At 44.1% G+C, this 23,965-nt stretch overlaps 1 protein-coding gene across 25 annotated transcripts in view; it reads right to left on the bottom strand.

Moving 5' to 3' along the window:
• Window positions 1-22,622, bottom strand: part of ADGRL3 (adhesion G protein-coupled receptor L3) — a 520,467-nt gene extending 497,845 nt beyond the window's left edge. For 3 of the 25 annotated variants that reach the window (XM_042796500.1, XM_042796495.1, XM_042796515.1), the window contains exon 1: window positions 21,913-22,145. The gene's annotated coding sequence lies outside the window, so the exon portion shown is untranslated. Of the gene's footprint in view, window positions 1-21,912; window positions 22,160-22,543 lie in introns of those variants that run through there. The other 22 variants (XM_042796513.1, XM_042796510.1, XM_042796516.1 and 19 more) reach the window with 15 other exon arrangements.
• Window positions 22,623-23,965: the final 1,343 nt, after the last annotated feature.

Below are 23,965 nucleotides of genomic sequence, written 5' to 3'. Positions count from 1 at the left end.
TGAACGTCAGAAGCACAGACTTTGGCCCCTTGAGGGATCTGCATGGAAGAGTAACATGGGATAAAGCCTTGGAGGGAAGAAGGGCCCAAGAAATCTGGTTGATATTCAAGGATTACCACCTCCAAGCTCAGGAGTGATGCATCCCAACAAAGAGGAGGTCAGATAAGAAGACCAGGAGGGCTGCATGGATGAACAAGGAGCTGCTGGATAAGCTCAAGCATAAAAAGGAAGCCTACTGAGGGCGGAAGCAAGGACAAATTAACCTGGGAGGAATACAGAGAAAATGTCCAGGTATCCAGGGTTCAGGTTGGGAATGACAAAACACTGATAGAATTAAATCTGGCCAGGGACACCAAGGGCAATGAAAAAGCTTTTACAAGTATGTCAGTGATAAAAGGAAGACTAAGGAAAACATGGGTCCTCTCCAGAAGGAAATGGGAGATTTGGTCATCTGGAATATGGAGAAGGCTGAGGTACTCCACAAATTTCTTGCCTCAGTCTTCAACAGCATGGGCTCCAGCCACACTGAGACACAGAAGGTAAAGTTGGGGACTGGAAGAATGTAAAACCAACCACTGTAGGAAAAGATCAGGTTCGAGACCAGCTGAGAAACCTGTGCACAAGTCCATGGGACCTGACGAGATGCATATGCAGGTCCTGAGGGAACTGGTGGATGAAAGGGGTAAACCACTATCCATCATATTTGAGAAGTTATGGCAGTTTAGAAAAGTTCTCGCTGACTGGAAAAGGGGAAACATAGCCCCCATATTTAAAAAGATAAATAAAGAAGACCTGGAGAACTAAAGACCGGTCAGTCTCATGTCTGTGACCAGCAAGATCATTGAGGAAATCCTTCTGGAAAATATGCTAGGGCACATGGAAACTAAGGTGGTGATTGGTGACAGGCAACATGGCTTTACTAAGGGCAAACTGTGCCTGATGAATTTGGTAGCCTTCTACGACTGGGTTACAGTGTTGGTGGATATGGGAAAAGCAACTGACGTCATCTACCTGGACCTGTGCAAACACTGTCCCACATGACATCCTTGTCTCTAAATTGGAGAGACACAGATTTGACAGATGGACCACTTGTTGGATAAGGAATTGGCTGGACAGTCACACTCAAAGAGTTGCGGTCAATGGCTTGAAGACCAACTGAAGAGCTGTGATGAGTGGCATTCCTCATGGGTCGGTGTTGGGACCAGCACCATTTAACATGAGTACACCTTCAGTGAGTCTGCCAATGGCACCAAGTTGTGTGGTGCAGTCAACATGCTGGAGGGCAAGGATGCCATCCAGAGGGACCTGGACAGGCTTGACAGGTGGGCCCATGCAAATCTCATGAAGTTCAACAAGGCCAAGTGAACAGTTTGGGCAATCCCACGCACAAATACAGGCTGGGCAAGGAGTGCATTGAGAGCAGCCCTGCGGAGAAGAACTTGGAGGGTCTAGCGGATGGAAAAGTGAATATGAGTTAGCAACATGAGCTTGCAGCCAAGAAAACCAGCTGTGCCCTGGGCTGCATCAAGAGAATTGTGGCCAGCAGGTCAAGGAAGGGGATTCTCCCCCTCTACTCTGCTCTCATGAGACCCCACTCGGATTACTGTGTCCAGCTCTGGGGCCCCCAATATCAGAAGGACATAGACCTGCTTGAGCAGGTTCCAGAGGAGACCATGAAGATGATCAGGGGCTGGAGCACCTCTCCTACAAGGACAGGATAAGAGAGTTGGGGTTTTTCAGCCTGGAGAAGAGAAGCCTCTGGGGACACCTTCTAGCAGCCTTCCAGTACTTAAAGGGGGCTACAGGAAAGGTGGGGAGGGACTCTATTGGGAAGTGTAGTGATAGGATGAGGGGTAACAGTTTTAAGCTGGAGGATGATAGATATAGATTAGATATAAGGAAGAAATTCTTTCCTGTGAGGGTGGTGAGACACTGGCACAGGTTGCCCAGAGAAGCTGTGGCTGCCGCCTCCCTGGTGGAAGCGTTCACGACTGGGTTAGATGGGGCTTTGAGCAACCTGGGCTGGGGGAAGGTGTCCCTGATAATGGCAGGAGAGGGGTTGGTACTAGATGATCTTTGAAGGTCCCTTCCAACCCAAACTATTCTGTGATTCTATGACATTTCATATCCACTAATCATCTCTTATAAATAAGTATGTTAAAGCTTTTCCCTTTTTAGTAAAGCAGGCCATACAGACAAATAAACGTCCCCCCAACCAAATGTCAAGGGGGTTTTTGACTTCTGAAATCTAACCCAATATTTCCTGCTATAAGCCATTAACTGGGAAGACATGAAAATTGAGTCAGTCAATGGGCACTTTAGAAAACTTCACTCCCCACCCTCCCCAGCACAGCGAATTGCTCTATTATCTTGATAAAAATACACACTTATGTTGCCACAGTGAAAGTATCCACTGAAGCTCAGGGCAGTAAATTAGAAACAAGATGTCATTTTCCAGTCTGAAGTAGAATGTACTAATTTATTACCCGATCTTTTTTTTTTTTTTTGCTTTTTTCTATTTCGGGCTCAAACCCAGCAAAGCCTATGCTCAACTGCAAGGAAGGACTTAAACCCTAATAGTGCATCTGCAAAATTGCTTTGCTGAATTAAGACTCTGCCCATTTACACCTCTTCCTGTTACCACTTCTCTCTGGGCAATCACTAAATCACATAGGATCTAATGACCTAATTAAAACATTTCTTGATGCTCACAGCATTTGTGATGCCAGCTTTCAACACAACTAATGGCAAATGAAGGTTAATAACTAGTAATTATCATACTACTTTTAAGATTTTGTATTTAAACAAAAGGGTGAAAATATGAAAAATAAATCACTGCAAGAAAACAGAAAGCACATATGCTATTCCTGAACCGCATTAAACATTATTCAGAAGAACACATAAGCTATAAAGGCCAAATATTAAAAAAACTGAAGGTATTCTAGCCATATGAATCTTAGAAACTGTATATACTCAGAATTTCAGCTTTAGAAAAAGAGCCACCTGTCGAAAAGACTATCAGAATACTACCTTACCAATCCAGAGAAATCAGACTGATGTCTTGACAAGATACAATTACCGGAGTGTATCCTCTAACTTTTCATTGCTCTGTAAACAAGATTGTTCTTTGATATGATTTTCCTTTCACATATGTATGCTAACCAGTCCCAATGCCCCGTTTTTATTAATGGAGCTTCAAATTTACATGTTTTCTAAAACAAAATTTAACAATCTTTAAAAAAATCATAATAATTAAAAAAAAAAAATCAGTACTACAGAAGTCAGAGCAGCTCCATGGACAGTTTGTATTAACTGCTGTAAAACCAGAGGGAACACAAGCCTACATTAAAATAATATTTAAGATTCTCACAACAAGAGACTAGCAGATTTGCAGAAATACAGAATGATATTCAGAAAGAAGCCAGTGCTTGGACTTCCCCACTCAAATGTGTCCTGAAGGAGGAAAGGCTGGTCATAATGCAACGTGTCAATGCTATTCAGGCTCAATCAGCTCTTCCTTACAGAGGCAGATGAAAAAGCTGTATTGACCAGAGCTCCTAGCATACCACAAGCTCTAACCAGAAACCCAGCGTTCTCCAGTAAAAGGAAGATTTGTTCAGATTTGGAATTTGCAAATATTAGGAAAATTACTGAAAATAAGATTGAACTAAGATATCATTAAAATATCATGTTTCAATACCTTGGACCTTGGCTCTGACTGCAAGCACTGCCCTGGAGAGGAACAGACACAGATTCTGAACCCATACGTAGGAGCTTTACAAAGTTATAGCCTGCTCAAAGTTTTTTCCAATGCAAATTAATTTTATTCAAAATGAACACACATGTCTTCGTGACCTCAAGAAATTTTCAGTAACAGGTCTGTACAAAAGCACTTCAATTGGCTACTGTAGTTAGGGGCTAACACCGACCTGGATGTCTGAAGCACTGATAAACCCCCAGCAATTGCAGCAAATTAACAGGACTATGCTGTAAACAGACACAAACAAATTGTAAAAAATTCCCTAAATCTGAAAGAGATCTTGTAATGAAATGTGCATAGTTTCATAAGATTAAGGAAAGCATGAATATGCTTCATAAACAATGACTTGAAGCAAAATTACCAAATCTAAGGGCTGCCAAGTAACCCTAAAAAGAACATTCTCAATCCCCTGAATCAGAATTGGATATCTCCAGCAAAGATGGCTAAAATTTTCAAGTACTATTATCTTTTTTTTTTTTTTTTTTTATAAGGCAGGAAGTCATACGAAGTCCTTTATTGGATCAAACCCCATGTGGCTTTCCTTCGATTTTTTAATTTGATCTGACAATTATGAATGTAAAGCACAAATTGAATTTTTAAGCCACACTGAAGTAAAAATTCAGCAACATCTGCTTTGTTTTCACTGTTCATTTAAAACTTATTCAGAGCAACAGAAGTTTTAAATGCTCCTTCATCATTAGCTGACATTCTGTATTTAAACACTTCTATCAGCTCTCCTTTTGTTTTGAGAAAGTAGCATATGCCATTTTACATCAAGACTAAAGAACAAATAAATCTTCCCTTAGTCCTCTAATGAGGGCAAAATCAGCCAAATAATGCCATAACAGAAATTATACCAGCTGTTAAAAAAAAAAACAAAAAAAAAAAACACAAAACCAACCCAGCCACCAGTGTGTTACTACTATAGTACAGTCCTAAAAATCCCCATCTCTATCCAATTCAAAGTGAAGGGCTGTTCAAGGATTAAGTCACCTGCTTAAAAAAATTAAAGCCAACCGTGCAGAGAAGAAACCAGCACCAAATAATTAGGAATGGGGTGAGTGAATTTAGTGCTACGTATCTGCAATATTGATGGATTCAGGCATGTGCTATGCATATATAGCTCTGCTTTTAAGATGCAAGATGCAGTTTGTTCTCATGTCTTTCTCCAAAGTTCTGTGCAAGTTGTAAAATAAGTCTGCACGATGCTGAGGTTCAGTTTTATTGAAGTATATTACAAACAGTGGGAAGAAAGTGAACAGAACACACCTTGCTTAGCAAATTACCATACATACAAATATGCACATATACATACATATGTTACCATACATACATATATATGTATATATGCGATGTATATGTATGTACACATTCTTACACACACACACGTGTTTTACATACATATGTGATGTCCAGTGCTCCTCAGAGCAAGAGACTTCTCCAACACACTGGAGACTGATCTTCAGAGCACCTACAGTTGGAAAATGGAAGGTTGGGAAAGACATCAACACACCAGAGAAAACCTCATACACCTTTTTGAGCAGCTCTGTACTCCCCACACCATCCTGCAGCTTGTGTTACTACCACGCAGCTACACAAAAATGATCTGTAAACCAGCCAGGAAAGCAATCCCAGGCGAAAACAGCCCAGCAAGAGCTACAAACCCAATGCAGATTTTAAAATTAGAGCTTCATTTCCCAGCCTGGTTCCCCATACAGCCACAGAAACAGATGGCAAAACGAAGGGGTTTGATTTGGGGGTGGAAGGGAAGCAGCCAAAACTTGCACTGGAACATCTGTCCAAATTGCAGCTCTTGGGGACTCAAGAAAGGAAAGTAGAAAAAAAAAAAAAAAAAATCTTTTTTTTATTTTTTGAGTCTTAAGAGACTAGTATGATCTATGCACACCATATTCATAGGACATAGCCTCATTAGATAAACCCTTAATTTATCAGGGACCAGGAGCTTTGGGCTGAAATCTGGGAAGCTCCTCTCCCACTAACAGGTTCAGCATCCCAGGGCACCTACCTGGAGGATGCCTTCCCACACAAGCTGGGGCATACACATCTCGCAGCAACTGCCTTTTTAGCATCTTCACAGCCTTTTACATATCAGTCCTTTAAATAAAAAAGGAAAAGTAGAGGTGTAATTGCTCAGGTCTGCAGGTTACTACATGTTCTTGGGGAAAAAAAGCCATGGAGGTACAAAAGCACACAATGGGAGTCCCACTGTCAACATCGAGGACTGCACAAAAACTAATAGGAGGGATCAATCATTTTGCATTTGGTTTTGTGATATTTAAGCTACACGCCTTACACCAGTTCAACTTCTGTCAGTCCTTCTTTGAGTAAGTGAGAGCTCCTCCTGGGCACAAGCTCTGTGAAGATCAGGGGCCATTTCAATTCCTCCCCGTGCACTTCCCACTGGATGAGCTTTGCTGGCCAGGTACCACCTTATCACACAGATTCACATTTAAATTGGAAATGCACTGCAAGCCAAGGAGAGTAATTCCCTGGGGTGGGATTCACCTCCTCCATTTTCAGGTATCTGCAATGTAAATGTCTCTATCTAGGTTTGTCACCTTAGGCTTCCTCTACGGGCAGTGGAGAGAAATGAGCTTTTTAGGGTGCAATTCATCTGACCAATTTTAAATGTCTACATGAGAAGGAAAGGGATCACATCTCACCAGTGCCTGCCTCTTTCCATTAGCTGGAAGGCCAGTTTAAATGATTAGCTTGCACACAGACATCTCTGTTCAGCCAGATAAACTAAACCTACCTCATTCTTCTCCTTTTAAAAAACAAACAAAAAACCCCACCCAAAAAGCCCCACAAAATCAAAACAAAACACCACAAAAGCCATACACACTAATCCCACTGCAAAAGTGGGGTGCAGAATAAAAGAACAAAATTATAGAAGTATCAATTAGCTAAACAAACAAGCCAGAACAGTGCCTACTTTCTGTGCACTACACTTCAGCACTGCAACAAAAGCTTGCTAACAGGCCTGTTAACCACCCCAGGCTTATCTGCTAGCAGCCTACAGCAGTGATCCATCGGCTGACCACCAAATGCGCCCCAGTGGATGCTCTCCAGCTGCAGCAGCATCTCCCTCTGCACAGCTCAGCCTGACTCAGTGACCAGGCAGCTACCAGGAAAGCAGGCAGGTTGCTCACTGGGATGATTTTCAAGATATCTGACCAGCCCAAATAATTTTGCTCAGTTATTTCAGGGATAAGAGAAAAGGTACAGTCGCAAGAACACCATAACCAACAAAAAGCAGGCAACAGAAGCTCAAGCAGTTTGGAGTCAAGCTTAGCTGCAAAGGAAGAGCTAAGTATTTGTCAGTATAAAAACATACACAAGGAGAATCCAAGCATCGTCCACTATTTCTGCATAAAGTAATAAACAAAAAAAAATAATTGTGTCTTTGTTCCTCTCATATCCAACGTATAGCAGGTGTTATTTCTTGAATAGTAACAACTTCTAAGGTACCCTCAAAATTCACAAGCTTTGGCACACCGTGATTTTGATGAAGTCACTGTACACATGCAACTTCCCACTGGAGTGTTCAAACATCATTTTCAATCAGTGGCACATGTAGAGCTGTCTAAAGAGAAAAGGCACGAAACAAGAAAGGTCATCATGGGGACTGAAGGAAGTTCAGTGACAGATCATGTGGCATAAGAGGATTACACCCTTCCACACTCATACAACTGAACTCAATATTTCTGCTGCTGGTACCTGCAGGCAATAGCCCTGTTAATCATATGTAAGTAATAACCTGTAAGTTATTACTTATAGGTAAAATAAGTGACAAGATGTTACACTTCTTAAAGAAACTTCAATTTCCCACATATTTTAGCAGTATCATGAGTCACCACTAAATTACTTTTCAAATGCATCTCCAAATTCAACAAAGTATATCTTTGCAAGCCTCTTCAAGCAGAATCACTCTCTAGTTTTCCAGGAAAACTCTTATCCAAGATAACATGCAGGAAAATTCAAGTCCACAACATTAAGCTCTCAATTAGCAGCTATTTTTAATTAACCACAAACACTATATCCAAAGACTGTATCAGCAGCAACTGGCCTGAATCAACACACAGTTTTTAAGGAAAACAAACAAAGCGAGCCCACACAAGAAAACTTCTGCTGGCCTTTGTCCAAGCACACAAACTCAGGGACATTTCCATATCACTTTGAAGATTTCAGACCATTGGCCAAAGCCAAATTAATAAGGAAAAGATGGCTGATTCTCATTTTAAAAGCAAAAACTGCTTCTTCGCTATATGCTTGTCTGACAAGAACAGTATAGAGACAAGTACATGAAAATCATAACTATACGAAAAACCACAGAATACATTTTTCATTGGCCTGATATCCTAAAATGTAAGTAAGATGAGAACCGATATGCAAGGTAGTGAGAAAAGGCAAAACAGAGGGAAAAAAAATAAATGTCCCCTCCCTTCATAAGCTTGTTGCAGCCAGAAAATGGCAGCAACCACAAGGCTATCTGCTGATCCTCCTCCATCAGCACACACCAGTATCTTTTTTGCTATGATGTAACATCAGCACCTAGAGCTGAACACCACAGCGCAAGCATTGTAAGGCAATGTCAAGATATCACGACATGATTAATTTGTGACTCCCAGCAGGTCTTCCCAGATGATGAAGTGTCTTGCCAGCTGCTGAAATCTCGGTACCAAGACCACAGACCTGCATTAAACAAAGTGGCGCTCCCGTTATTATTTTATCTTGCCCTTCTGATGAAAGATGTCCTCTTGCTTAATTTAAATAATTGCTCCATGTTACAATAGCATCAGTAGACACACATAGATCATTTTTACATACCCTGCCTGTCTGACGTAATGAGTCTAGAAATGGAAGTGAAGAAACTGTAAAAAAACAGAGTAGGCATTCGGCTGGGAAAAGGCTGGAGTAGCCAGGCGTCAGCCTCCGCTTTGCTGGGAGGGAAGACGCTCATCAGGGCACAAAGGGATCCTCATTTCTCTCCTCAATCAGCAGAAAACTAGCAAGGAGGCTGGAAACATAGCATAATTACACAATCACCTTTGAACCTCATTGCTGGACACACACACAAGTTTGACTGCATGGTTGTGACTAGTCCCTTGCTCCCTAACACACCAAAAATTAGGCATGTTAGGCAAAATTAGGCAAAAATTCAACAGGAGTAGAAAGTAAGCAAAGTTGCCAAGTTGAATACCTAGGATGCACTGCAGCAAGATACCTTGTGCTGCCGCCAGCATGGGCACTATTCCTTTCTCATAGGTTTTGTATAACACCTGGTCAGGTGGGTTCCCTTGAGTCCTAACGTGATGTTAGGAGGAACCTTCCCTTCCTTATGGCATTTGTGTAGCATTAGTTTTTGCCACTGGGAGCGCTGGCGTATGTGGGTCCTTCAGGAGGAACTGCATCCCCAAAGCCTACACAGCTGCAAAGTTCTCAAGTTCTGCACAAGTGACTTCCAGACAGGGAAAAGGGACCATAAAATACATCTTTGTACAGGAGCTGAAATGCTCCCACGTACCCTTGCCAAGGGCTACCCCATCTCATCAGTGGTGCCTTCACAGCATGCACCAACCCAACCAGCACACCCAGTACGTGGCAAGTAATTTTTTTGAATTAAAAACATTGGCTTAGCTTTAGGAGCAACAGAATGGCAGTAGAAAATGCTACCTCCCTTTTTAAACAGCCACCCTTGAAATTTATCTGTGATGGGTTTTTCTTCTCATTTTAAAGTCCCATTAAGAGTTCAAAAGTATGTGAAATGCTATAGCTCTGCAGCATTTACGTACAAAAAAATAGAGGAAAAAAAAATTATATCAAGTTACCATTCCCACTTCAGAACCAAATTACCAGACTCAGCTCAGAAACCACTACGTATGGAGTTACTCTGACCAAGTTACTTCTGTAGAAAAGTATACGTCAAGTAGACTTCAGTCCAGTGAATTTTCCATCTTCATTTTCCTAAACAACTTCTAGTTTGAGCAGATCATAATGAGACTTTTTCTAGCAGGCTGTGATTTCACATGAGAGTTTTATCTGTACAAAGGACCAGTTTTAAATGTTTTGGGTTTTGGGGGGTTTTTTGGGGGGTTGGTTTTTTTTTTGTTTTTTTGTTTTTTTAAGGCTAGATTATAACCTAGCTTCCACGCAGGTACCCAGATGAGACACGGCCTCTCTGAGTACTTCACTGAGCTCATACCAGAACCAAGAGTGCCTGTCATTCTTGTGCAACCAACAAAGCAGTTATAAACACAGCTCTGCTTGCCCCTACCCTTCCCTGCTGCCCACCACCATCCCAGAGGTATAATTTCATGGCAGGCAGCTTCACCACTCTCAGCACCAAACAGCCCTGGGGACACCATGTAGAATGCCCAAGAGGATCATGTTTGTTGGTCTTTGATGCATAGCTCTGGGCTCGCTGTATCTGCTACAAAGACAACTTGAATGCAGCTGCAGATCTATGGACGAGCCCCTTAAAATATGCCTGTAAGCTACATGTTTATGTGCTGTATTCTTCAGTATACCACATACGCAAATCACCTCACAAGCAAAAATTATCCTTCAAGATCATGCAAACACCATGACACAGGGCTCTCAGACACGTGAATTCAGGTATCTCACACACAGCCTCTTGAATCTACATTTGACATCTGGTATGATTAGCTATGCACCAGGAAAGAAAAATGTCTCCATAATTAAGAGTTATCAAAAAGTCCTGAGAGACATACAGCTTTTAAGAAAAACAACCACATTAACCAAAGAGCAGGGAAGATGAGCAGCTGGAGCACCGAATGCAGGAGGACTTCTAAATTGGCACCTTGGCACACCATTAAGGCATGGAGCTCACACCTTCTCCCAGCTCCTGTAAGGGAAGCTTTTGGTTTTAACTCTAGAAGGAGAAATCACTTAATCACCATCTAACCTGATGTAGACAGCTGCTATACAATGCAAAGGAGCAGCGAGGCAGATGATTGATCAAAACGCAGCTTTACAGCACAGGCACTCTGGGACTCCCTTCATTCAAAAGCAAACTTTCTATATAAAAAAGGCCCTTTTACAGGGGAAGACTAAGCCGCTCAGAAAATTCACATCTCTTGCCCTCAGAGATCACCTCAGTATATTGTTACAAGTCCATATTGAAAGAAAATTTTTTTTAAAATACATTTTCAGGTATTCATGTTCCTTCTCAGCTTCATCTTGGGAAAAGTAAGGCACATAATCGTTTGTCAACAGCTAAAAATTCTGTGCAGTCCACACGTTCAATGAAATCTTATCGCTGTAAGCTGTATGGAAAACTATAATGAAGTTGACTGTTTTGCTGGAAAAACAGGTATATACCATTACATCTCTGATTATGCTTCAAAACTGGAAGTTCCATTTAGGGTATTTTTTCCTTGGTGGAGGGTCCTATGGTAGTTGTGTAAAATAAGAAAGCACTGTGCTTACAATTTGTCCTGGTTCGGGCTGGACTAGAGTTCCTGTTCGTTTTAGTAGCCGGAGGAGTGCTGCAGCACCCTGAGAGCCCAGGGGCTCCCCAGGCCCCAGAGCCCTCACCTGTGTGCGGGGGCGGGGGGAGCACAGCTGGAGGGCTGGGCCCCGATTGGCCGATAGTCCATGTCATGTGACATTACACTCACTATATAAAGGCAGGAGAAGGCCGGGAGGGGCTGCCACTTCCGGGAGCGGTGCTGGGGGGCCTTGGTGTTGGGGATCACCAGCCAGGAGCAGGTGGGTGGTGAGCAGCTGTATGGTACATTACCTGTTGGTACTGGTGTCAGCGTATTGTTCTGTTACTGTTATTAAACTGTTTTTATCTCAACCCGCGAGTCTCCCTTTGCCCCTCCGATTCCCTCCCCATTCCCAAGTGGGGGAGGGTGGGTGAGCCACTGTGTGGCATTTAGCTGCTGAGTAAGCTCAAACCACAACACAATTAAAAAAAACAAGGAAGACAAGAGTATTTACCTACATTTCACGTTTTCTCATCACTGGACACATACAAGAGGTAAACACCCTCTGGTGAAGCCTGTCTTCCTTATGCATAGACTAGCCTCTTTCTCTTAATCTCACTGATTTTATGGGACTATTATAAATCAAAAAACTACTTAAGGACATCAGCACTGACCACAGGAGTCAACTACAATGCTTCTTTGGTTTGTTGTTTTCAGATTTTCATTTAAGGGGTGGGTTTATTTTCATTTTCACAAAATTTAAGCATCTTAAAATCTCTAGCTAAAGGATAAGATCACTGATACAAAGCTAGATATGTATGTGCATCACTTGATATGCTACACAATATGCCAACGGGGAAGTCCCGAGGCATGAAAAGCTTGGCCCAAAAATAACTTTACAGAACTGGGGCCTGATCCTGCAACATATGACAATTTCCCCTACATATACATCCTAATCTCATTCCTGTGCACTTGTGTTATCATCCCTCCCTGACCATATTGCAACTCCCTACAGAAAAAAAAAAAATCCCAAACCCGAAAACATGTTGCACAGCTATCTCACTGTCACATCTATTATTCAAGAAAGGTTTCATTGAATAAATGTCTGTTCAGAGGCTCTAAACAAATTTCGTTTCTGAACACCACTGTCTGCAGCCCAGCGGGCCATTTCACAAAGATAAGATCAGATATTTAATCAAACGCTTCAAAAAAAAAAAAAATACACACCAAGTTTGCTTAATAATGTCAAATAATAAAAGTGCAGCACTGGCAGCATACTAATTTTTAGTGCTCTTTCTTCTTTGAGGGTTGTCTCAATAGTCAAGGTCAACCGTACATGGGATTTCTTCTAATTAGGGTTTCTGATAAAGGCTAGACCTGCTTACTCTCACCACTTAGCCATGTTTTTTCCTAAAATGAAGACATCTCTTTCATTTTAAATTAAATCATTGCAGTATCCCACCCAAGTGTGACAGACAAAACTTCTAATTCAATAGAGAATGTAGATGAAAGACAACAAAAAACACATCTTTGTGGTCAATGAGGAACCACCCACAGAAATATCTATGCTATAAAAGGAAAAGTGATTTACAGGAGAAAAAAAAAAACAAAACACAGCACCACCTTATTATCTGTTTGGTGTTTGACTACAGCTCCTACTGCAGCCCAACAAAGACCTATTTGAGTCAGAAATTAGGAGTGGACGTGGCACCCCTAGGTAAACATAAGCTTTGCCATTTAATTTTATTGTAGTAGTAAGAGGAGGAACCAGCTCAAAGAAACAGCATTATGTTACTACTACTGAAAAATACATCTATATTACTATAGACCAGACTTCCATTACATTCTTCACTAACTTGTCTATTACTCTGGCTATTAATTTTTATTTATTTATTGAAATAGCCAGCTTTAACACAAAGACTACTGCTGGAACAGGCTTTGCCCCCAAATTACATGAATTTGGGAGGAACCCTGGACCCTCGCTGTGCTCAGGCCCACAGCTTGAAAAGGGTCAAACAAAAGCTGGCATCCTCGCCCTTACAGCTTGGCCCATGGGCTATGCTGATCTGCCCTTCGCTTGCACGGGATGAGGGAGTGATCAAGCGTAACGGCATTGGAGAAGACAACCCCCCATCTGCTGCTCCCAAATCTGGAGGAGACAAAAAGCAAGGCAGCTCTTAGACACATTCCCCACCGTGTCCCATTCTCCCTGCCACAAACATCTCTGCAGACACTGTGGAGGTCCAGATTCTCCCCCTGAACAGGAAAATTACAACTTCTTAGTTTAGGCTGGCATAAACCACTGCTTGAGTCTACTGGCCAACATCTTTCTACATCTTTTTGCCCAACATCTCAGACCCACTGCAGACACATAGTTGCTCAGGTGGGAATACCCTCACACGCTCAGTGATGTGTACCTGTATTTCTTGTCAAAACAAGGGCACTTCCACAGGTATAATTCCCTTGTCACATTTTAGCAATGGTACACGAAGAAATGCTCCCCACTCCCACAATCAAAATGCATTGCGCAGACTGTAGAAAGACTCATTGCAAATGGGTGACCTACTTAAAGAGATCTATAAAGTGCATTATGATTGTAATTGCGGATCACTTGTCAAAAGGTCACAAGTTACCGCTCTATGCAGCGTAATAGCTATATTTCAAATATCTATCAGGATGAATTTTACACGGAGACATGCACAATTTTGGAATCATACCAAATAAAGCAACAATTGTAATATTACTGTCCTTCTTTAAAAAAAAAAAAGAGATAAAAGGGAGGGGAAAAAAAGAAGACACACAGCCACTCCACACACCTGCATCCACTAAAGATAATCCAAAATGACATTTTCTTGAAAAAGTCTGTGCTGTGGGAGCTGCAAGTGCGGTAGTCACAGCATAATTTCCCTCGGAAGGAAGCGGGATATATACACCGCATTTCCAAATGATTAAAGGCCTTGATTGCAATATCCTAAATCCAAAGGAATAACATTTTAGATTACACAGACAGTTCCAACAAGGTCAAGCTGAGGCACAGTGTCCAATATAATAATCTGTGGTGTGCTGTTCTCTGGATAAACCATCTACTGAAGGATTATAGACCAGTTTTGTGTAGCTCCAGATAGCCTTAACATAAAAAGTCATTCAGGACAGAATCCAAAAGCCTTTTGTTACTGTGGATAAAAAGGAGGGGGGGGGGGGGGGGGTGGGGAAACAAACCAAAAGATGCAAAAGAACACACTGACAGAAGTAGCAAATAAGGACTCGTATTACATGGCAAACACTTCTGGATGCAAAACCTGAAGCATGCATCTTGCTGAAAGAAAGAAAAAAAAAAAAAAAAAAAAACAAACACACACAACAAAATCAAACCATCAAACAACAAAAATACCCCTATCCCCTTAGAAATGAGTGACAGGAATTTACACCATTTTGAAATGACGATTTGTCAGTCAGTAACATAGATATGGGAAGGCAGGATGAAAGAAGAGGAGTTAACATGATCCCTGAAATTCTGCTCAACTCTCTCCAACGGCGAAACCTATTCAAAGAGACAGCTATGATGGGTGCTTCTTTTTTTTCATTTCCCCCAGCAGTCTTTGGAACAGTGGTAGAAAAAAAAAAAAAAAAACAAACAAAAGAAAAAAAAAAAAAAAAAAGGGGAGGGGGAAGGAGAAGGAAAAAAAAAAAAAAAGAAAAATAAAAAACCCCAGAGAGCTATTGAAAATCTCCTTAGAGGGTCAGCTGTCACTGGAATGCATTTGAGCATTCAGGATACCCACCCATGCAGAACATCAAAAACTGGGCTCAGGTCCCTCCCCTATTCTCACGGGCTTAAGCCAAGGCTTGGTTTGCGACATGGTACTGAATAGCAAGGCAGTGCAGTGCCTCTGCAGGGCATGTAAACTGCAAGACCCTCCAATCAAACCGAATGGGGGTTTTGCTTCTACTTAACACTTCCCTTTTCTCCAGGTGTCCTCCAACACAATGCACCAGGTACATTTGAAAAAAAAAAAAAAAACACAAACAAAAAAACAAACAAACAAACAAACAAACAAAAAAAAAAAAAAACAAAAACAAAAAAAAAACAACACACATCAGTAGCTCAGCAGCTCCTGGTGCTGGGCTCTTTTGAGCTAAATTGCCCACATAAACTAGATCAGCCCAAAGTTAGCCAGCGTACTTATCTCTAACATACCCCTACTCTTCACTTGAAGGAAAACGTTGACATTCCCAAGAAAGCTGCAAACAGCACTTCAGCAACAGTGGCACTCTCTTCTGCACTCTGAGGGCAGTGAAAAAAATTCTCATTAAGGCAGGCTTGGGATCAGCAAATTCAGAATGGGAACAGGCTGCTACAACAAATAAGCAAGGACGAGCACCAACTCTGATAAAACGTGTGGTTGCTCAGCATAGCTGAAAATGTGGTTGTTTCATTTTGGTGTCAGACTACTAACCAAGCAACTCAGTTAAAATTTTAACACTACAGGCCACTCACAACTATTTTGTTGTTACTGTCCGTCACTGCACCTGTATCTCAAGAACTCAAAATAGTATCAGATAAATCAAAAGAGAGGTAAGTTTCTTCAGCAATAGAATTAAAAAAACAAACAAACAAAAAATCTATGCATCAGCACCATCTTTTCACAAACAAAACCTATGTGTGAGCACACACAGACATACAGATGCAGGTACATATGTTTTGGGTATAGGTGCAATTCTTAGATTCTTCACTTCTCCAAGTTTGACCAAAAAAAAAAAAAAAAACCCTGTGTCTGTTCCCCAAATAATGATATTTACAGGTCTACGTAAGTGTCTGCATATAATAAACAGATGCCCTCAGACTGCATTTGTCACAATGTTGCTATCCCTCTGATTTTATACAACCTCCATTCATCCACCATCCTCACCTCTAACTAGATTCTTGGTTCCCATGGAGAGGAAAAGGGACTTATTGTGAAAACTTATATGCATTGTATGAGGTGACTGTTACAAGCAAACTATTTGTCATTGGTGCAAAACCACCTGGAGCCTTATCCAAAGGTGCCAGGTTTAGACCAGACCTCTTCTATGAACAGCACTGTTCAGCACTGCCACCTTCGCGCAGGACTTTACAGGAGGGTAATTCATGACTACATTTTAAGCACCACTTCTACAAAGCAGAGTCCTATTTGACTTCATTTTAACTTTGCATTGCTATAAGAAAACATTCACTTTGATTCTTTGTATTTATGACATTTCGCTGTAAGTTTTAGAAATGCGCAGCTCTGTTGTGAAGTTCAAAATCAATTACTTTACCTGGTATAAATCAATGCAATTGCAATCAAGTCTGTAAAGCTATTACAATTAATAGTAGCAAAGCTATGATCCAACCTACTCAAAACATTGTGCAAAATATTTCAAAGCTGTTCCCTGTCAGGTATCCACTGCAAGGAATCGGAGTTGTGTTACAGACTGCTGAAGCATTAGGTTTGTAACCACCAAAATAATTTCTACAAGATTACTCATACGTTGACGAAGGTGCTTTTAAAAAATAAAAAAACCAAAACCCTGGTGGTGTGAGGCCATACATCGATGGATGCTCTGTAAAAACGTATTCCTATTAAGCATTTAAATTAAAAATATAACTTCATATGGACTAATTAGGACAGCTTCAAAACACTTCTTTGCTTCTTTTGGAATGGTATCTATTTCACGACCCCTGAAACCGAAAGCTGTCAAGTCTCAAATGGAAATGTCTTGATTATAATTTTCAACTGTTTTCATGAGCAGATTTTAGAAGTGTGCACAGATTTCAAGTCTTCACCTACGTACACAGCTTTGTTCAGCCTGAAATGATACCTCTGGCAAAGACATTACAACACAATTAGCAGAAACATGATGCTGAAGCAAGGGAATGTTTTCGAAAAGATACCACATCTGTGATACTGGAGTATCTTTTGAGAAGATACCACACCTGAGATGCTTGAGCATCCTCCCCTCACAGGGAAGCCAAGAGAAGAGCTCCACTGACTACAGTATGAACCCCATCACAGATGCAGCCATACCTGCCGTGAATGGGAGTGGGCCTGAAGAAGTAGAGATGAAAAGTTTAAAAAGGGAGGAAAAAGAAAAAAAATGAGATAGAAAGAAAAAGCTTATTTAAAAATGGTTTTGTCCTCATTTCTCTGCCAGAGGAGGTTTCAGACAGTCTGGAGAAAAATTCCACGCTGAACACTGCTTAGTAAGTAAAACACTGGTCCAGAACAGCATTAGAATGAAATTTTTATTGCCTGAAAAGACCAGCTACCTTCCTATAGCTAGATATGCTTGGTGCAATGACTGATAAACGCATCTGCCTTACAGGCAAAATCAGAAGGCTCTCTGAAAAGACTGCTGAAGTTACAGTGTCAAGGTGTCCTCAGAGAAGTAATCTTAAAAATGAATGCTTAGCTTGCACCCAGGAAACATACACATTTCAGACTGCACGCTCTAGAGATTATCTAGTGAGGAACGTAAAGCAAGCTTTACAGCACAAACTCAGAGGCTAAAAACAGGCAATGGGATAACGTCTTAGAATCACATCACAGATTTGAGCAGGAGGTGGTTTCCTTGCCATTCAAGTAGCCAAAAATTAAAAGCACATGCTTAAAAGCAAGCTCCTCCTTCTACTTCAGCAGCCTGCTCTGGGTGCTTCCACTGCCTGCAGGCAGCATGATGAGATCAGGGAGTGCTGGAGCATCTCAGCACCTACAAAAACGAGGACATACTCACACACATCCCAAGCAGGGATTAAAGAGCCTGATACTAAGTGCTGGTGAGGATCATGACAAAGATTTGTCAAGGCAGACATGACCCAAGGAGATGACACAGTCAGAAGCCAGCATGCCAGACTGACTTGACTGGGATAGTTACATTCCTACAAATACCCTAGGGAAGAGTGGACTGTCACAAATTACACGTTTTCTAGCTCTTCATCCTATAGACACCAGCAAGCATTGCCTCTGGACATAGCAGAGACTGAAGCATGTATGTACACCCAAAATCTGGCACCATGGTACATTTCTAGTATTCACATCCCAGTAGGAGCGCAGCTATTGAATGAGAAAGGGACCAGCAGGGAAGAACTAGGAGTCCACACATGGACTATGGTAAACATGTCTTCGAAACTTCAATGCTCACCAACGCACACCAAGTGTATCCCACCCCAATAAGCAGTACATCCTCAGAAGTGGCAGGAAAACACATCTTTATTTTGCAGGGCTGTCCTGGTGTCTCAGCATTATCCCAAGCAATACATCAATACTGCAATGCCTAGCCCTCAGATCACCACCACTCCAAAATAGTAATTATTAAGTTGTTCTTCCAAACTTCTTTTATGATGCAGTAAGAAGTTTTATCAAAATCACCCCAATTACAGCATTGGGCTGTTTACACAAACACCAAATAACATAGTTTAAAAAAAAATAAAAGAAAGCTTATGTAAAGCATAAAGAGCCTCATGACTACCCTCCATGTTTTAGCTTTTCCCTGATCCATTCTTGCTTCCTGAATTTCATCTCCTTCATCAATCTTCAGCGCATCCTTTATACTGTGTCACGCATGAAATAGTTTCCCAGTCAATCTACACCAGTCCCAACACTATTAGTATTAAAATCTGTAATAATAAATCACTTGTTCCCAGGAATATTCAATTTACAAAGACTTTACTCTCCTGTGTGCATCTCATTTACTCGTGTTGATGATGCATATGCTCATGCTCTGAATGCAAAAAACCTGACCTGAAAAACATCAAGCCCTTCAACTGATGAGTTGACCAAAGCTAAAGGTCACGCATATTCCTCTCCAGCCCTGGCCGATGATTTGGTCCACCTGCCTTTAAATCTTTATTTGTTTTTATAACAGCCCTGTGATGCTGGGCAGCACACAGACACCCAGCTCACCAACTCGATGCGTGTGCCTGCATCTTCACCTACAAACCTGCTTGCGTTTCCTTCCTAGCCAGCAAAGGGCACCGGCTTCGTTTCCACACCAGCAGGCAAGGCAATTCGTTTTATGCTGTGGGAGGAAAGTCTTTCCTGCAAGTAACACCAGGATAGGCAAGCCAACCACCTCTGCCACATAACCCCTGGCAGGGAGGGATGCAGTCCCCATTGCATCCCAACCTGTGGGATGCACAGCAGAGCACCAGCTGCAGCAGACAAAGGAAGGGGATCAACCCAGCAGGCGCTCAGGGACGAGACACTAGCTGCTCCACCATCTCCGGAGGGTGCCGAGAAACCAAAAACCCAGCTCCTACTTTTGTCAAACAAAACATCCGAGCGAGGACTTGCTAGACTAATAATAATACCTTTAAAAATAATACCATTAAAATCTCATTGCCCCACAAAGCACGACTCGGTGTTTTCACTGACATCAACCTGCACTGCCATTTAGCTTGATCTGGAATTAAATGCAAAATTAAACATGTCCTCCCCTAACAGTCCCCAGAAGAAAAGGGCAAATTCGTATTTTATTGAATAATAAAAATCATACAGAACTCACTGGCCAACACTAGCTTTATAAAAACTTCAGTTCGTTTGGAAACAGACACACCAAAGATCTGTATCCACTTTGGGTTTTGCTAGCAGGTAACAACAGCCACGTTATAGTAAACCAAGTCTAAATAAGGAAAAAGTACTCTTAAGGAGCTAGAACAGGAGCAGTCTCAACCACAACAAGGGGGACTGACTCCTGCCATCTGAGAGCAGTTGGTTTACCTTTAAAAAAAAAAAAATACGGCTTTACAGTGGAGCCCTGGCCTGAACTTTGTCACCCAACGTCAGCACAGGTATGCAAATTTTCTCCCTTCCCAGTCTGCTATTTTAAGTGACAACTGAAGACTTTTTGACAGCAGCCTTTTTTAACCTGCAACACCTGGTTTACCTCCATGGGTAAACCATGGAAGGATTTTTCCTAATGAATATGCCGAAGAAGCCTGTTAATATCACAAACCCCTGGAAATTATAATAAACGAGCTCTACAAAGCACACGCTACTTCTCAATACCAAGCAGGCACCATTGGCTGCACTCTTTAAGAAATGGCATTCCACAACAAAAAGGGAATGTATTTGAATGTATTTATTTTAAACTCCAGGGAAATTTTTTTTTTTTTTTTCCTTTTTGGTCAGCTTTGAAAATCTTGCTCCAACGCTCTGGAATAATCAGTGCTATAATACAGAATGAAACTACAACTAGCAGACTACCTATCTGCCTTATATCAAGACACAGATGGCATTTTCACCTTTTTTTTTTTTTTCCACCTCGACCTCCTCCTAAGCAGCTAGCTGCCTGGAACCAGGACTGGGAAAGTGGAAATGCTAATACCTCCTAATGAGTGATCTAAAGAGGGAAGTAAATACAACAGACATGGGTTGTTTTGGCTAAAGCATGAATGCTGCAGTGACAAGCAAACAACAATCCATTGCTTTTGGCCATATACAAGTTGTTTTAACTACCGCAGAGAAGAATCACACGCCTATCAGGAAAGGGAGATAAAAAGAGGCTCCCTTTCTACTTCACCATTCCTCCTGCAAACATCTGTCTGTCTATAGGGGAAAGGGTGGAAAAAACCCAACGAAATGCATCAGGGCCAGGGGGCCACGTTGTTTCAATGGTCCACTCTGGACACAAGGCTGCTGATCAAACTCAGCCCTCTAAGCTAATCCCCCAGACTCCCAGGGCACATTTCTGGGGCACTGTACCTACATATTCATTAGCAATAAAGAGCACCAGCTTGAGGTAGGCTCTGTAGACTGGGAAGCAGGAAAGGGCTGCTCTCTGGCTTATGGCAGGGAGCAATCATCAGCCTTATAACCGTATTTCCAAGTTAAACAGTAAAAAGATGATTACAAGAGGAACGCAAATGAGTAATTAAGCAAATAAACAAACCAAGAGTTTTTTTAAAAAAAAAAAAAGGCATTAAAAAAAAGCCATTTTCTTCCTTTAGACATGCATACCGGCCCTCTTGCTCAAAAATCCCTCTGGCGAACGCCAGCCCTGTACTGTTAGAGCCGGCAAACGCAGTCGCACAGGCAGGAGGTGGGAAGCTCTGAGCATCTCTAGCAATGCCTCTATCTGACCGTACATTTCCCTCTCTGGCTGCAAGGGAAAGAGAAGCTTGCGTCTACCTGTAACCCGGGGCCGCTGGGCTGGATGCAGACCTTTACCCTACCACTCCATAGCCCGCCCCCCCACAACGCCCAATGCACCCCTCTCCATTTGGCAACATCCCCACACATGTCCCCTCACCACCCTCTGCCTCCTGCTACCCAGGAAAGCAATTGCTTCTCGAAGAACCCTTCAGCAATTAAACAGAAACGTTGATCCATGAAGGGGTGAGCATGGGGACTTGGGGGGGGGGGGGGGGGGGGGCGGAAGGGGAGTGGATGGACACGAAACTCACTAATTTCTCAGTGTAGCACAGCAAACCACCAGTCCAAGGTGGTGTGTTTCATAGAAAAACAGAAGGGAGAGCAAAACCAAAATCTACCAGGTCTCCTCTATCTGCCCACTGCCTTTACCACCCTAGTTGTCCACAGTCAAACCCGGCTGGAACCTACAAGGCATTTCCCAACTAGCAGCACACCCGTTGTCCCTGCTGTGTCCCCCCCCCCCACCCTCCCCGCATGCAGACCCAGAGAGACGCTCCCCCATTACCTGGAGGATCCAGCCCCCCTGAAGGGAAACTATCCTTATTATGAAATAATTCAATCCAAGCGTGCGCCCAGGGCAGCCGGCACCCTTCAGCCCAACGCAAGCGGGCGAGGATGTGACTGCCGGCCAGGCAAAGGCTGATGAGCATCCATCCGTTGGGTGGTTAGTTACCTTTAGTCACCTCCGGCTCCTGAGATGCAAGTCCCCATCAGTTCCTCAACAACCTGCAGCAGGGAGCTGCTGCCACAATCCAGCCATTAAAACCGATGGGGGGGGGGGGGGGGGAAGGGGGGCGGGGGGGAAGGGGTAGGAAGCAGACCTGGCCACAGTACCAAAACCCCCAGCCAGGAGAAAACGAGGTAGGTGAGGGGGGTGGGGGGGTGGAATGAGAAGCAAGGAACGTCCCTCAAGGAAGGAAAAATTGGGAAAAAAAAAAAAAAAAAAAACCAAAAAACAAAAAACACAGGAAACAAAAATAGGAAGAAGAAAAAGTCTATCCTTTTCTGCCGTGTTCTTCTGCTACACAGGCTCCCTCCTGGAGGACGGAGGGTGTGTGGGAATGGGGAAGGCGATCGCTGCCTCCTCTCCCCCGTCGTCGCCGACACCTCTGGACCAAAGCCCCACTCCGATTTACCTCCTCCAGGTGGGCAACTTCAGAGCAAGGCGATGTCTCCGGAGCCGGCACCACCGGCCGGGCGATTCGTATGCGGCAGAGTCATTGCCTGTGCTGCTGCTGCTGCTGCTGCTGGGGAAGAACAGCCGCTGTCGAAGAGACCACCAGGAAAAAAAAAAAAAAAAAAAAAAAAAAAAAAACGAGGGAGAGAAATCTTCCACCATCCCCCTTTCCCTCTTCCCCCTCCAGCACCAGCCGCTCTTCGCATCCGCTCCCCTGCCCGCGGCCCCTCGCTCCGCCGGGGCCGGGGGACACAAAGGCGCCCGCGCAGGGGGAGGCGGGTGGTCCTCAGCCCCCGGGGCTCCGCCGGCACCCCAGATCCTTCCTCTTCTTCCTCCTCCTCCTCCTCCCGCTGCGGAGACCGCCAGCCCCGGCGCGGGCGGGCGGGGGGCGGCTCCGCGGGCGCGCCCCGCGCAGTGCCTAGCGGGCGCGGGGGGGGCCCACGGCCGCGGGCGGGCGGCCCCGCCGGCTCGGCGCAAACACACCGCACACGCACACGCGCGCACACGCGCGCGCGCGCACAGCGCGCACACACACACACACACACACACACACACACACACAGCGCACGCACACGCACGCACGCGGGGAGGGCTCGGGGTCGCTCCGGAGCGGCGGCAGCCGCGTCCCCCCCGCAGGGCCGGGAGCGGGGCCCGGGGAGGCGGCGAGCGAAGGCGGCGCGGCTGCCCTGCCCTGCCCGGCAGCGGCCGCACGGAGCCGAGCGGGCGGCGAGCCGAGGGGCGGGGGAGCGGCGAGGGCCCGGATCTGGGTTGCGCGGACGCGGGCTCCACCTAGCAGCCGGTCGGCGCCGCGCCGCCCCACAGCCGCCCCGCTCCCCCGGGACCCGCCCCCGCCCGAAAGGATCCCCCACCTCCCGATTGGCCGCTCGGCCTCAGCGCTCCCCTCCCAGGCAGCCAATCGCAGCCTGCCTAACAGGCACCGCCCCCCGCCCCCCCCCCCCCCCACTGGATTCCGCACCTCTCCATTGGCCGCTTGGTCTTTTGTCCCCAGCCAAGCAGCCAATCGCAGCCCGCCTTTCCCGCACAGAACCCTCACCTGCTGGTTTCCCCACCTTCTGATTGGCTGCTCAGCCTAGCGCTTCCCTTCCCAGAGAGCCAATCACAACCTGTCTTTCTGGCACAGAACTATTCCCACCTCTGGATTCCTCACTTCCCGACTGGCCGCTTGGCCTGTTGCCCCTGGCCAAGCTGCCAATCGCAGCCTGCCGGCTGGCCACAGGCCCTCTCCCAGCTGCCCACCCACGGGAGGACACGCTCCATTCCCGCCCCACAGCCCCCTGGCAGGCGGGACACGTGGCGACCCTGATGTCTGGAGAGCCAAGGACACCTGGGACAGGGACGAGAAGTCTGACCTTTGTTTTAA

The sequence above is a fragment of the Tyto alba genome, unplaced genomic scaffold (assembly GCF_018691265.1).
Source record: "Tyto alba isolate M040663 unplaced genomic scaffold, T.alba_DEE_v4.0 Super-Scaffold_23, whole genome shotgun sequence".
Lineage (NCBI taxonomy): Eukaryota > Metazoa > Chordata > Aves > Strigiformes > Tytonidae > Tyto > Tyto alba.
This window is presented reverse-complemented; position numbering and strand designations above follow the sequence as displayed.